The following is a 13,082-nucleotide window of genomic DNA, read 5'->3' as shown; positions in this document are numbered from 1 at the left end:
TAACTGCAATTTATCATCCAAGCCACCCCTGGAAGTTACAAACCTTCAACAGACTCCAGAGTTCCAAAATATTTACATCAGACCCATTCTGCTAACGCAATTGTTGTCTAGGTGGGAAAACAGATTCCTGGTGTTTCCTATTTCCATCATCTCAGATTCCTCTCACCAATAGCTCTTTTTTGAATAACTGAATGGTGTTCAATTTTGCCAATATGACACACGTGATCTAATAAATTCCCCATTTTAGAAATGTAAATTGTTCTAACATTTTTAGTATTACAAACAATGTTCTGATAAATATTTTTCTTGCTAAATCAGTTAATTCACTCATGGTATTTTCTTTAGGATAAACTGTTAGAAGTATACTTCTAAGGAAAGCATGCAAAAATGAGTAATTTAGAGAAATATAACATCCACTTATTTTCTTACCAACAGTGTACACAACTACCCAGTTATCTTGCCTACAATGGGTCTTACAATTTTTTAAAAAGCTGATTATATTGTTAAATTCTGCAGTTACTTGACTGTTAATGAGGTTATTTTATGTGTTAATTTGTCATGGCTACATTTTTTAAAAATTCATGTTGCCTATTTCATTATTAAAATTTGACTTTTGTTTTAATTAATTTATGAAATATTTTATTATTGAGATATTATTGTTACTAACCTTTTGGCATATATGCCACACACATTTTTCTCAGTTCATTTTTTTGTTTTAAATAGTTTTAAAGTTTAAAAAGTGTTTAAAGTTTGTAATTCCTAGTAGGAAAACATTATGTAAATGAATACCCTAATGGCAAACCACTGTAAAATGCTTCAGCTGCATTTGGGGTCGAGAGATAGTGATTATCTTCAAAGTGACCCAGCTCTCTTGATGAGAAGGTCAGAAGTACACAGGTTCATATTATTGTGACACCCATCCAAAGCATTCTAGGTGATCTAGGTTGCTTTTCCTTTAACAAGGGCTTTATTTATCAGGAGGACATTATACTTGACCTCCAAATTTGACTGATAATTTACCGATAAGATTCATAACCTTTGGTTGCTCTGGTGTTTTGACATATTTGCTGGGTTCTGGGCTATGTGCTGGAAGGCCACCATAGCTTTTGGATCCTGCTTCGCTGCAAGAACCTCAGGATCACTAAGAATTTCTTTAAGTCCAAGCATTCCTGCCACTCAAGGCATTCCCCCTCCCATTCCCAGCATTCCTCTGTGAAAATTATCAGGCATTCCCCGAAGAAAGCCACCAAGAAAAGAGCCATACTGAACTGCTGACTGTCCTCTGGCTTCTTCCTCTATTTGGGCTCTCTCATGCTCTTCTGGAGCCTTCTTAACTTTTTCTATTCCTTCTTTGATCTCTCACTCTTCACGTTTTCTCTCACACTTTTTCCGATGTTCTGCAATTTTCTGTACCCTAGGTTGAACTTCTTTCAGCACTGCTCTAGTATCTTCATCATCATCCAGTTTAAAGGCAAGGCCAAGCAGGATCATGGGTTGCTTCGTCCCAATGGACTAAGAAATCTGTGTGGTTTCCCTCATGACTTGTAAGGTTGACCTGAATCAGGATTTATTTCAATGGCTCTGTCACAGTCTCAAATGGCAGCATTTGGCTTCTGTAATTTGTCAAAGACATTGGCCCTCTTGGTATACAGAATGGCCAAGGGAGGATTCAGCTTGATGGAATTTAGGAATGAGTTGATAGCTTTCTACAGTTCATCATCAGTTAGGGCTTCAATGGCAGCCACTTTCTTATCATTTACCTGATCCATCATCTCCTCTGCTATCTCTGAATTTCCCATTTCTTGAGGGGCATCAGTGTCTAGTTCCATCACACCTTCATTATCAGTTCGCTTTCCTCACTTGATGTTTTGTCTGTCTTTAAGTCTTCCTCCGCCTTCTTATTATCTGTTTTTTCTTCCTTGATATTTTCTTCTGATTGAGCTGAGCAGCAGATGGCACTTTACCCCGCATGCTCTTCACCCACTCCCTCAGGAAGCGCATTTTCTCGTGTGCAGAACACTTGGATCCTGCTTACACATTTTCACGAAGGCCGGAAGCTCATTCACTTTGCAGGGGTCCGTGGTCGGTAGGTGGTGGGTGAAGCTGAGGGGCTGCTGCTGGGTTCACGGGCCAGACCCTGGCTCAGCATGACCTCAGTTCATTTTTTATGATGTTTTTCAGTATATTTTATCCTGCATTATGGTTTCAATTTTTACATTAAAAATGATGTAAACATTTTTATTTTAGAATTAATTTTTACAATTTTAAATATATAAGGCATTGAAAATTAAATTCTGTGTGGTGATAAATAAGCATGTTATTTTTTAAAGATAACTTTATTGGGATATTATTCACATTTAATATTCAATCTTTGAAAGTGTATAATTCAGTGATTTTTAGAGTATCCACAGAGTTGCGTAAACATCACTACTAACTTTGAAACATTTCATCACCAAAAAAATAACCTTTCCATTAGTAGCCACTGCCCATTCCCCAGTTCTTCCTGCCCCCTTCCCCAGATCCTGAAAGCCACGAATCTACTTTTCATGTCTAAGAATTTAGGTACCCTAGAGACTTTGTTTAAATGGTGCCTCAGAGTATGTGGTCTTTTGTGACTGGCTTATTTCACTTAACACAATATTTTCCGAGTTCATCTACGTTGTAGCTTGTATCAGTAATTTATTATTTTTTATTGCAAAATAATATTCTATGATACAGAATACATCACATTTTGTTTATCCATTAATCAGCTGATGGATATTACCACTTTTTGAAAACTAGGAATAATACTGCTATGAATATTAGTGCATACATTTTTGTGTGTGAAAATATGTTTCCAGTTCTCCTGGCTAAATACTAAGAAGTGAATCAGTAGATAACTCATAGGAAGTTATACCTGGTTTTCCACTGTCATTGTACCATTTTTATTTCTACCAGAGGTGCATAAGGGTTCTACACTCTCTTACTGACATGTGTTATATCTGTCTTTTAATAATAGCTATCTTAGTTGATATGAAGTGATATGTTACTATGGTTTTAATTTGCATTTCTCTAATGGCTAATGATGTTGAATATCTTAATGTGCTTAGTGACCATATGTATATCTTCTTTGGGGAAATATCTATTCAAATCCTCTACTCATTTATTTAAAATTGAGTTATCTGTCTTTTTGTTGTTGACTTATAAGCATTCTTTATATTTTCTAGATTAAAGTCCCTCATTATATAAGTATTTTACAATATTATCTCCAGACCCATCAGTTAGCTTTTTGCATTCTTGATGCATTTTTGAAGTAAAAAAGATTTAATATTCATTAAGTTCAAATTATCTATTTTTTAAAATATTGTCTATTGAGTTTTTGGTGTCAAATCTAAGAAATTATTGTCTAACTGAAGGTCATGAAAATTTATTCTTGTTTTTCTCAAAAAGGTTTATAATTTCAGTTCTTACATTTAGGTCTATGGTCTCTTTTGAATTAATTTTTATGTATGGTGTGAGGAAGAGGTATACTTCCATCCTTTTGCATGTGTATACCAGTTGTCTCATCACCATTTGTTGAAAAAATGATTTTTTCCCCTACTGAATTGTGTTTGTAACCTTATTGAAAAGTCAGTTGCCCATAAATATAAGGGTTTTTTTCTGGATTATCATTTCATCAATCTGTATATCTATCCTTATCCTAGACCTCACTGTCTGCATTACTTTAGGGCTTTATAGTAAATTTGATTGGAAGTATGAGACTTTCAAATTTCTTCTTTTTTATAGATTGCTTGAGTTATTCTGGGTGCTTTACAGTTCCATCTAAATTTTGGGACCATTCGATTAATTTTTGCAAAAAAAGCAGCTGGGATTTTCATATAGATGACATTAAATCTGTATATCAACTTTGGGACTTTGCCTTCTTAACAATAGTAAGTCTTGGATTCACGAACATATCTTCCATTTATTAAGATATTTTAAAATTTCTTTCAGCAATATTTGTATTTCACAAGGCTCAAGTCTTATAAGTATTTTATTATTTTAATGTTTTAAGTGAAATTGCTTTCTTAATTTCATTTTGGATTGCTTATTACTATTATACAGCAATAATATTTTTATATTAATCTTGAATCCTGAAACTTTGTTAAATTAATTTATTAGTTGTTGTAGTTTCAATATGGATTCCTTAAGATTTTCTGTATATAAGATGATGTCCTCTGCAAACAGAGACAGTAAAACTATCCAATCTGGCTGCTTTTTGTTTCATTATTTTTCCCTAATTGTCCTGCCTAGAACCTCCAGTAAAATGTTAAATAGAAGAGGCATGAGTGTATATTGTTGTCTTTTCGTAATCTTTGGGTAAATCTTTCAGTCTTTCACCATTAAATACGATGTTAGTTGGGATTTTTGTTTATGTGGGAGAGCTGTGAGGAGGGGGATATTTGTTTATTGTTTCGTGTAAATGCCCTTCATGAGGTTGAGAAAGTTCCTTTGTATTCCTAGTTTGTTTAGTGTTTTCTTTACCAAGAATCCCTTTGTTTTTAAAGTAAAGATTTAACAGCCAGAATTCAAGATTGGTAAATAAAATATTTAATCAATATACACAATTATAATTTAGGTTTAAAAAACTTGAATCATTTTTAAGTTCTCTGTTTTTTGTTTTGTTTGTATTTTGTAGCATGTGAGTTGGCTTTGAAGTTAATCCCAAAAGAAACACTCCAAGAAAATTTGCATAAATGCAGCATTTTTAAATTGTTGGTGAGTCCATAAAAGCAACTATGCAGACAAACAATATATTTTACTTTATAGTCATATTCCATATTCTAGCACTAACTCTTTAATGTTTACAATAAAAAAAATTACAAATATCTTCTGCAGAAAACTTACTCAACAAATTAAATTGAAATTTTCTAGGCCAGCTTTCTGCCAAGAGAGAAACTGAGAAGAAAAATTTCCTCAGAACTTACATACTATTTATATCATCATGTATTAATTATATAACTTTGTTTAATGAATGAATTGTAATCCTAGTGATTTACAAATCATTTAAATCAATATATCCTCTTTATTGAACTTCTCAAAATAACCAGTAACGTTTATGTGATTTTGGTGTTTAGAAATTGACACAGTACATTCTAAGCACTTAATTCAAACTTGTCAGTACCAGATAAATCCTACTTAAGAGCTATTATAGCGCTTCACATGGTCACTAAAAAGCTAAATTGTCATTTTATTCCTGCTCTGTGCCTATAATTATTCTCAGTTCTGGGATGCAGTGGTGAAAAAGTCAGACCTCGCTGTCAGGGCGTTTGTAATCTAGTATGGGAAAGATAGATGGTAAACACATAAATAAACCAGCAAGATAATTTCAGAGAGAGACCACTGCTGTAGAGATAATAGAATATTCTAATACGATTTAGAATGATTGGAACTTCCTCTGTGAGAATTGAGGAAGAATGTGGTGTAAATGGGAATTTTAGGGAGGTTAATTATGTGCTACGTGAGGTAATTCATCACTTGTTGCCTCATGAGAAAGGTATTTTGCTACTTCTTAAGACTTCTGGGGGCCCAATTATTTTACTTATTAATGAGGCACCAATTCGAGAAAAATATTTGACACAGAGTAAAAAGGCTGAGCTATAACTGATTTATATATCAAATAATCCTAATCCACAGAGCGATTATTATAATTTATATTTGCATAGCATTTTTGAGTACTTTCACATTCACTGCCTCTTTTGAGCATCAGGGCAATCCTTTGATGAAGTAAAACATGATATTATTCTATCAGTAAAAAAAGACACGCTAAGTTCAAAGAGTTTAAGTAAGTTATCCATTACACAGCTGGCAAATTATGGAACTTAAAACAGAACTGTGGGTTTGTTTGTTTGTTTGTTTGTTTTTTTTTTTTTTTACCTAATTTCAGTTAATGCCCTCAATCTATTGTTATTTTAGATTGCTTATTTTGAGTTGACCAGATATTACACCCGAAGTAAGTAAGTATACTACGTAAATTCTTAAGGATACCTTTGGTCTAAAGAACCCATCTAGAAGAGTGGTTCTCAAAGTGTGGTCCCTGGACCAGCAGTATCTGTATCACATGGGAAATTTTTAGAAATGCAAATTCTCAGTCCCTACCTCAAATCAAATGAATTAGAAACTCCAGGAGTGAGGCCTAGCAACTTATGTTTTAACAACCATTCCAAATGATTCTTACATATGCTAAGGTTTGAGATCACAAGTTTAGAAAAGACACAATGGTTAGTCTCAGATTCCTTATTTTTTTAATCAAAAATAAAAATATTTTGCATTTTAATTTTAATTTCTTTGATAGGCATATAGATTATATATATATTTGCATAAGTGTTTACATATAAAAACACAGGGCAGTCTTTGAAAATAATGCACTCAAAATAATGTCAGGAATTTAAAACTACTAACATCTATTTTTATAAGCGGAGATGCACAAAAAAGTATAATCTTATATGTTTCTGGTAGAAATGTGAATTTAAATGTAATTTCACATAGCAGAATTATCTTCCTTGGAAATATAGATACTGTAAATAAAATTATCAGTATTTAAGTAAATATTATAAGTAAATTCACTGCAACATGGCCCATTGTGATAAATAGCTAAAGTAAACAAAAAAAAAAATCTGCATCCGTAGGGAAATAATTGAATAAATTATGGTATATCATCATCTTGAAATGTTTCTAGTCATTAAAAATAATTATTCATCACGCCATACATGCTAGAGATTTAATATACAGCATAGTGACTGTCATTAACAATACCATATTATTTATTTGAAATATGCTGAGAAGACGGTCATACCTTGTTTTATCGTGCTTCATTTTATTGCACTTCACAGATATTGTGCTGCTTACAAGTTGAAGGTTTGTGGCAACCCTGCCTTGAGCAAGTGTATTGGCACCATTTTTCCAACAGCATGTGCTTACTTCATGTCTGTCACATTTTCATAATTTTTGCAATATTCAAACATTTTCATTATTATCTTTTTTATGATGATATGTGGTCAGTGATTGATACAGTGTGGATATTTGTCCTGATCAAATCTCATGCTGAAATGTAATCCCCGGTGTTGGAGTTGGGGCATGATGGAAGGGGCTTGGATCATGAGGATAGATCCCCCATAAATGGCTTGGGCCATTCTCTTAGTGGTAAGTGAGCTCTCTCTCTAAGTTCACACAAGATCTGGTTGTTTAAGTGTGTGGCACCTCTGCCCCCAATTCCCTCTCTCTTGCTCCTGTTTTCACCACGTGACATCCAAGTTCCCACTTCAGCTTCCACCGTAAAAGTTCCCTAAGCCATCCGCAGAAACAGATGCTGGCATTTTGCCTCCTCTACAACCTGCAGAACTGTGAGCCAATTAAATCTCTATTCTTATAAATTATCTAGTCTTAAGAATTTCTTTATAGCTATGCAATAATCGCCTAACACAGTGATCTTTGATATTACCGTATTAATTGTTTCGAAGTACAATAAACCACACCCATAAAAGACAGCAAAATAATTGATAAATATTTTGTGTGTTCTGACTGCTTCACTAACTGGCGATCTCCTATCTCTGTCCCTCTCATCGGGTCTCTTTATTACCTGAGATACAATACTAAAATTAGGCCAACTACTAACTCGAAACCGGCCTTCAAGTGTTTAAGTGAAAGGAAGAGTCACACATCTCTCACTTTACTTTATTTATTATTATTATTATTTTTAAAATATATTTATTTCTTGAGACAGGGTCTCACTCTATCACCCAGGCTGGCCTGCAGTGGCGCAATCTCAGTTCACTGAAGTTTCCGCCTCCGGGTTCAAGAGATTCTCCTGCTTCAGTCACCCAAGTAGCTGGGATTACAGGAGTGCAATACCATGCCCGGCTAATGGAGATGGGGTTTCACCATGTTGTCCAGAATTCCTGAACTCAAGGGATCCGCCCATCTCGGTCTCCCAAAGTGCTGGGATTACAGGTGTGAGCCACCGCACCAGGCCGCATCTCTCACTTTAAATCAGATGCTAGAAATGATTATGCTTAGTGAAGAAGGCATGTCTAAAGCCAAGAGAGTCTGAAAGCTAGGCCTCCTGCATCAGTTAGCCAAGTTATGAATACAAAGAAAAAGTTATTGAAAGAAATTACAAGCGCTACTCCAGTGAACATACAAATGATAAGAAAGTGAAAACAGTCCGGGTGCGGTGGCTCACGCCTGTAATCCCAGCACTTTGGGAAGCTGAGGTGGGTGGATCACGAGGTCAGGAGATCGAGACCAGCCTGGCAAACACAGTGAAACCCCGTCTCTACTAAAAATACAAAAAAATTAGCCAGGCGTGGTGGCGGGTGCCTGTAGTCCCAGCTACTCAGGAGGCTGAGGCAGGAGAATGGCCTGAATCTGGGAGGTGGAGCTTGCAGTGAGTGGAGATCCCACCACTGCACTCCAGCCTGGGCAACACAGCAAGACTCCTTCTCAAAAAAAAAAAAGAAAAAAGAAAGTGAAAACAGCCTGAAGAAAGTTTTGCTGGTCTGGATTGAAGATCAAACCTCCACAATATTTCCTTACACAAAACTCTAATCCAGAGCAACGCCCTAACTTGCTCCAGGTCCTTGAAGGCTGAGAGAGGTGAGGGAGCTGCAGAAGAAACCTTGTAAGCTAGCAGAGACTGGTTCATTAGGTTTAAGGGAAGAAGCCATCTCCACAACATAAAGTGCAAGGTGAAGCAACAAGTGCTGAGGTAGAAGCTACAGCAAGTTATCCAGAAGATCTAGCTAAAATCACAGATGAAGGTGGCTACACTAAACAACAGATTTTCAATGTAGATGAAACAACCTTCTATTAGAAGAAGATGCCATCTAGGACTTTCATAGGAGACAGGAGAAGTCAGTGCCCGGCTTCAAAGGACAAGCTGACTCTCTTATTAAGGGCTAGTGAAGCTAGTGGCTTTAAGTGATAGCCAAGGCTCATTTACCATTTCAAAACTCTTAGGATCCTTAAGAATGATACTAGATCTGCTCTGCCTGTGTTCCCTAAATGGAACAAGAAAGCCTGGATGACAGCTCATCTGTTTATAGCATGATTTCTTGAATATTTTAAGCCCACTGTTGAGACTTAATGCTCAGAAAAAAGATTCCTTTCAAAATATTACTGTTCACTGACAATGCATCTAGAAATCCAAGGGCTCTGACGGAGATGTACAAAGAGATTAATGTTGTTTTCATGACTGCTGCCCATGTACCAAGGAGTAATTTTGATTTTCAAGTATTTTATTTCAGAAGTACTTTTTGTTGTTGTTGTTGTTGTTGTTGTTGTTGTTGTTTGGGGTTTTTATAAACGATGATTTATTAAGCTTTTGTTCTTCTTCCATTTTGATACATTTCCTGTACATGGCTCTCCAGGTTCTTTTTTTTTTTTTTTAACTTTATTTTAGATGCAGGGGGTACATATGCAGGTTTGTAACCGGAGTATATTGCATGATGCTAAGGTTTGGGGTCCAAACGATCCCATCACTCAGGTACTCAGCATAGTACCCAATAGTTCATATTTCAATCCTTTCTGTCCTCCTTCCTCCACCCAGTAGTCTCTAGTGTCTATTGTTGTCATCTTTATGTCCATGAGTACCCAATGTTTAGCTCCCACTTATAAGTGAGAACGTGCAGTATTTGGTCTTCTGTCCTCGCATGAACTCACTTAGGATAATGGCCTCCGGCTGCATACTTGCTGCTGCAAAGGACATGAATATTTAAGAAATACTCTTGATAAGGGCACAGCTGCCATAGATGGTGAACCTCTGATGGATCTGGGCAAAGTAAATATAAAGACTTCTGGAAAAGATTCATCCTTCCAGATGCCATTAAGAAGATTCATGATTCATGGAGGCAGCCAAAATATAAATATGAACAGGAGTTTGGAAGAAATTGATTCCAGCCCTCATGGATGACTTTGAGGGGTTCAAGACTTCTGTGGCAGAAGTAACTGCAGATGTGGTACAAATAACAAAAGAACTAAAATTAGAAGTGAAGCCTGAAGACGTGAATTACTGCACTCTCATGATAAAACCTGAGCACAGGAAGAGTTGCTTCTTATAAATGAGCAAAGAAAGTGGTTTCCTGAGATGGAATCTATTCCTGATGAGCACACAGGAAACACTGTTATAATGACAACAAAGTATTTGGAATATTCCATAAATTTAGTTGATAAAGCAGCAACAGGATTTAAGAGGACTGGTTCCAATTTTGTACAAAATTCTTCTGTGGGTAAAATGATATCACAAAGCACAGAAAAAATCTTTTGTGAAAGTAAGAGTTGACTGGTGCAGCAAACTTCATTGCTGTCTTATTGTAAGAAATTGCCACAGCCACCCCAACCTTCAGCAACCACCCTTGATCAATCAGCAACCATCAACACCAACGCAAGACCCTCCACCAGCAAAAAAAGACTACAACTTGCTAAAGGGTCAGATGATCATTAGAATTTTTTAGCAATAAAGTATTTTTTAATTAAGGCATGTATATTGCTTTTTAGACATAGTACAATTGCACACTTAATAGACTACAGTATGTGTCAAGATAAATTGTATAAGCACTGGGAAACTAAAAATGTGCTGTGACTTTTTGATGATATTCTGTGGCTTTATTATGATATTCACTTTATTGAGGTGATCTGTAACCAAATCCACAATATCTCCCAGGTATTCCTGGAGATCTGTAGTGTCTTCACTAACTTACTCTACACACACAAAATGGTAACTATGAGTAATGATGGATATATTATTTAAATTAATTGTGATAATCATTTCACAATGTATAGCTATAGCAAATCATCACATTATACACCCTGAATGTGTACTTTTTTTATTTGTCAATTATACCTCAAAAAAGCAAGAAAAAATAATTCATTAAACTACAACAGTTAAACTGAAGGGATTTTCATTAGTTACAGTTAGGTAAAAACTGCACCATTTTGGAAAATAGACAACAGAGTAACATCTATACATTTGTGTATCCATATGCTTATTTACTTATATGGGAGAGGAAAAGAATATGACAAGGTTCATTCTAGGTTCTTAGATGGTATAACTAGTAGGGTCATGGATTGGTTGCTAATGTGAATGAAGAAGTAGATAAAGGCCATACTTTTATCATTTCACGCTTTTATCAATTCACCTTCCTGGCTGACTGATCCCTTAATACCTCTCTGCCTACTCTGTAGACACCTTATGAGGATGGATGAGAAGCAGCAGCATACAGCAATAGCTAAGAATCTAAATTCTGCAACTTAAGGTCTGAATTGAAATCCAGACTCTACTAGCAATGGCTATATACCCTAAGAAAGGCTACTTAAACTCTCTGAGGTGGTTTTTTCTTACCTGTACAATACAAATAAAAATATCTATTACACCAGTTTATTGTGAAAATTAAATAGTAAATGTATGTAAAAAGCTTAGAACTGTGTCTGTCACTATTCTAAATGAGCTAATATATAAGATATTAATACTATAACAATTAGCTTGAAAGTACTTAGTTTTTTATAGCTTATATATAATAATAATTATGATTATGATCATTAAGCATAGATATAAAACATATAACACAGACACGACACAAAACAGGTATCAAGAGTTTGTGACTGTTCCTGAGATATAAATGGCCATCTTTTTCTTTCTGAAAGGATATATTGCACTACTGCCACTTGCTCTTCCTTGTGGGCCTTCTTCCTCCCTGGGAATAGAACAGTTTACTAGCTTCTATTACATACCCTGGTGATATGGTTTGGCTCTGTCCTCACCCAGATCTCACCTTGAATTGTAATAATCCCCACATGTCAAGGGCTGGTCCAGGTGAAGATAATTGAATCATGGGGGTGGTTCCCCCCATACTGTTCTGATGGTAGCAAGCCTCATGAGATCTGATGGTTTTATAAATAGGAGTTCCCTTGCACAAGCTCTCTTGCCTGCTACCACGTAAGATATGACTTTGCTCTTCATTCGCCTTCCGCCATGACTGGGAGGCCTCCCCAACCATGTGGAACTGTAAGCCAGTTAAACCTCTTTCCTTTATAAATTACCCAGTCTCAGGTATGCCTTTATTAGCAGTGTGAGAACAGACTAATATACTATATATTTCTGAAATAAGTAACTAATGGCTCTTATTACTGATGATAACTACAGAGAAAGAGATAGGGTTAAGAAGTGACATATTAATCTACTCATTAACAAATGTTTATTGAATAACATTACTGCTGGCACAGTGTGAAGCACTAGAAAAAGAGCAGTGATAAAGCAAGAAATGTTCCCTTCCTTCCAGAGCTTACAAGAAATTATTTGACTTTATGATTTGTGCTGCAAAGGAGAAATTGAGGATGAAAAGAAAGTACACGGTCAACTCAGAAAACAATAAAGAAGATAGAAGTCAGGTCAGTAAGGCTTTACAGACCATATTGAAGGTATTCAATAAATCCAAAGCACAATTGGAAGCCACAGGAAAGTTTTAAATAGTGGCACAATGAGAATTGCCTTTTTAAACAGCTAAACATGATAAATTAAGAACTTGTGTGCTTGTGCTCCTGCTCCTGATATGACACTGCAATGACAGTAAAACAATAAAAGGCTATAAACCCCAAAGAACAAAAAGACTAAAAAGACAAAAAAAAAAAGACAGAAGATGTTAATAGGTTTAGAAGATGGAAGTCGGTGAAGAAGCAGTCACTAACTTGCTAAGCAAAGAGAGCTAAACCTCTAGAGGCAGACAGCAATGAGAAGCTAGTGATTCACCCCAGAGAGACCCAGAAAAAAACAGAGATGGAGATACCTCATGTTCATTCTGAAGAAGGTGGAGGTAAGACAAGAGGCTAAAAAGGCAGGGGTTGGGGGTCAATGTAATTCTTAAGATGTCTTGAAGCTCAAGTCTCCACCCACACATCCTTAATTATTACCCTTCCCCAAATTGCAAATAAAATAGGTTTGTTTTTCGTGTTTTGTTTTGCCCGGAAATATTAACCTTGAAAGGCTCTAGATCCGGACATCAGACCCAAAAGAGGACAGAGTCAGGGGACATACTGAAGAAGGAGGATTAAGTAAAAGCAGGCAGATTTTA

At 35.8% G+C, this 13,082-nt stretch overlaps 1 pseudogene; it reads right to left on the bottom strand.

Annotated features, from left to right (window-relative positions):
* Nucleotides 1-985: 985 nt before the first annotated feature.
* On the bottom strand, nucleotides 986-12,908 carry LOC111540648 (annotated as a pseudogene).
* Between the last annotated feature and the right edge of the window lie 174 nt (nucleotides 12,909-13,082).

Source organism: Piliocolobus tephrosceles, chromosome 10 (assembly GCF_002776525.5).
Source record: "Piliocolobus tephrosceles isolate RC106 chromosome 10, ASM277652v3, whole genome shotgun sequence".
In the NCBI taxonomy this organism is placed as follows: Eukaryota; Metazoa; Chordata; class Mammalia; order Primates; family Cercopithecidae; genus Piliocolobus; species Piliocolobus tephrosceles.
The sequence above is the reverse complement of the archived record's forward strand: the minus strand, read 5'-3'. Positions and strand labels throughout refer to the sequence as shown.